Here is a 2,799-nt window from a genome sequence, read left to right as displayed (position 1 = left end):
AAAAGAGCACGAACATCATTCATGGCTAAAAAGAACAAAGTGTGTTTGTTTGAAGAGTTTTAATTCAAGGAAATCAAACTGTAAGAATTTTCTTTCTGGTTAACTTGGTGTTAGCGTGCTCTTTTTGTAGATTTTTACACAGAGTTCATTATATTGTACATATATTTATTACATTCAGATTTAGCCATTCTTATATTTTTCTTGTTTTATGTTATTGTATTTTTGCACAACTCTGTTGCTTGTAAAGCTCGCACACAAGAATTTCACTTGCATGTGCTGTACCAGTGTACCTGCACATGTGACGTGACAATAAAAGTGATTTGATTTGATTTGATGTTATGATGGCGATTTGTTTTCTGTCCAGTTTACACTTTACCAACACACTCTCAGCCTCTCAGTATTATCTGCACTCATCAAAAGTTGTAGACCTCACCACCATTTTCCTTCTCCCTCGTATAAAGACATCAGTCACAGAACAATAAGAGCCAGTAGGTGGCAGCAGAGGAGCTTCAGTTTGCCCAACACATGATGGTTTTCATCTGACCTTTGACCTTCACAGCATCTCCTCTCATTCTGTAAATGTAAGCTTTATCTTTCTCTACTCCATCCAAGTGACTTTTGTTCTGTGTTTTTAGGACATTTTTAAAGTCATTATTCAGCTGGCTTATTAAAATCACATGATGATTTTACTATCTGTCTCAGAGTCAAATTAGAGAAAAAGAAGAGAAAAGGCCACTAAAAAATAATCAATAAAATAATCAATCAACCATCAATCTATTCGCTTATCCTTTTCAGGATCACGGGGGTGATGGAGCCTATTGCAGCTGTCTTAGGATGAGAGGCAGGGTACACCCTGGAAAGGTTGTCACAAAAAAAGTAAATAAGTGAATAAATAAATACATGAATAAAACAATCTTATCTACATTTTTTATGTTCAGAATGTGCCTTCAGGCGTTCTTTAGATTCTTGAATCATGAGTTTGATTTGAGTAGAAAAAGATTCTGCAGATACTATCTGTTTCTGTTCCCTGTGGAAAAACAGCAGCTCTGAAAAGAAGGACATTTGTGGAGGTGAAAGTGAGTAAGATCACTTTTTAATGGATATAAACATCACGTGTCCTACAGACAAGATAACTGATGTAAAACTTTATTTGTGTCTCTTTTTATATCAGATTTGTTCATGTTTAAGGATCAGCTTGAGGATAAAAGTGATCAAGTGTTTTTCACCCCTCAGTGCTGCAGTCTGTATCTGTGTTTTTCATCTGCTGTTGCCTGGAGCTCAATTCAGGTGGTTACTGCTGCTTTGTCTGGAACTGGATCGACAGGTTTTTAGTGAGTTAATCTGTGTTCATGTGTCAGGATTGACGAATGTTTCCACATTTAAAGATTCCTCCTGTCAATCACTTCTGGTTTGTTAAACACAATAAAAAATCAGAAACACATAAGTAAATGTCCAACCTGTTTGTCAGAGGATCCTCACAAGGTTTAACTCTGAGCTCCAGAGTAATGTAGAAGTACTGCGCTTAAAATGAGATTGTAACTTTAACGGGGTCATGCTAGGCTAACAGGCTTGTTGCTAGCAGGTAATGTGAGCTTCAAGTAGAGTAGTGATGCTAATGAAGCACAAATGGTATTTGTGACAGTTAGTTTATCAATGTATGAGTCCTTTAAGTTTGTAAATTGTTTTTGAAATGCGTTAAGGTAACAGGAGATGTAAATGCCATAACCAATGTATACGTTCACTACTGAGCTCTATATGACCGGTAGTTACATAATTGCTTGATGTGAGTTACAGTAGATTGTATTTGGTGATGCAAGTGATACGTTTGTGTAACCTGAATAGAGACTGCTTTATTATGGTTAACGTGAACAAATCTTCAGATACTGTTACAATGGTCACTGTGTAGTTAAAAGTACAACTGAAGAACATTGGACAACAATGGACACATTGCACTTTGTTGATGCTACTAATAAAACTTGGGCTGTTCTTTTTTTTGTATGTGTTCCTTTTGCGTAGACATACAGCAAATCAATTTTCCATTCTTGACTATAATGTTACCATTGGACATGAGATTTTACTTTTATCGTGCCTCTGTTGTCATGTAATGATACACTAAGGTTATTCATGCATTTCCTGAGAATGTATTGACATCTGCCATGCCATTGCTAGTGGGTTTATTCTTCCACCTTGAGGAATCACCAGCCAAAAAACTTTATTTATTATAATTATTTATTAAATCATTGGATCAAATAAATTAATATGTACATAGATCCTCCTTTTGTTCAGGAAGCCGCAATCAGCTGTGGCCACCTTCCCAAAAGAGAGTAACCTTTTCTAGCATTCCACAGAGTTTAACATGACAATGGGTGGGGGGGAGGGGGGACTACTGTAGTTACTTTTAATAAAATCAGGACTAGAGAAGAGTTTGACATTCAGCAATTCATGTACATCTTTCCTGTGTTTGTGATGCTTGGAGAGTCACTTGGATCTTTCTTATTTGTAAAATGATTAGAAGTGTCACACAGACAACCATCTCATCTAAAAGCACACTGAACCTCTCAGGCCAAACTCGCCTGACTGTTTAATCAGATTTCTGCATTTCATCGCTAATCCCTGATGGAGTGACACAGTCTTGCTCTGCACACCACGGAGTTGGAGTTTGGCACACTCTTGTTGGAGGAGGGCGCTCTTTCACTACTCACTCTTTTCAGTGAGAGCACGCCGTACACCCTTGTTGTCTTTCTCAACATCAACGCAGAAATCTTTCAACCCTTTGGGTTATTGTTGTGATTCTGGAAT

Source organism: Oreochromis niloticus, linkage group LG3 (assembly GCF_001858045.2).
Source record: "Oreochromis niloticus isolate F11D_XX linkage group LG3, O_niloticus_UMD_NMBU, whole genome shotgun sequence".
NCBI classification, from domain to species: Eukaryota; Metazoa; Chordata; class Actinopteri; order Cichliformes; family Cichlidae; genus Oreochromis; species Oreochromis niloticus.
Note: the sequence above shows the minus strand (reverse complement) of the source record.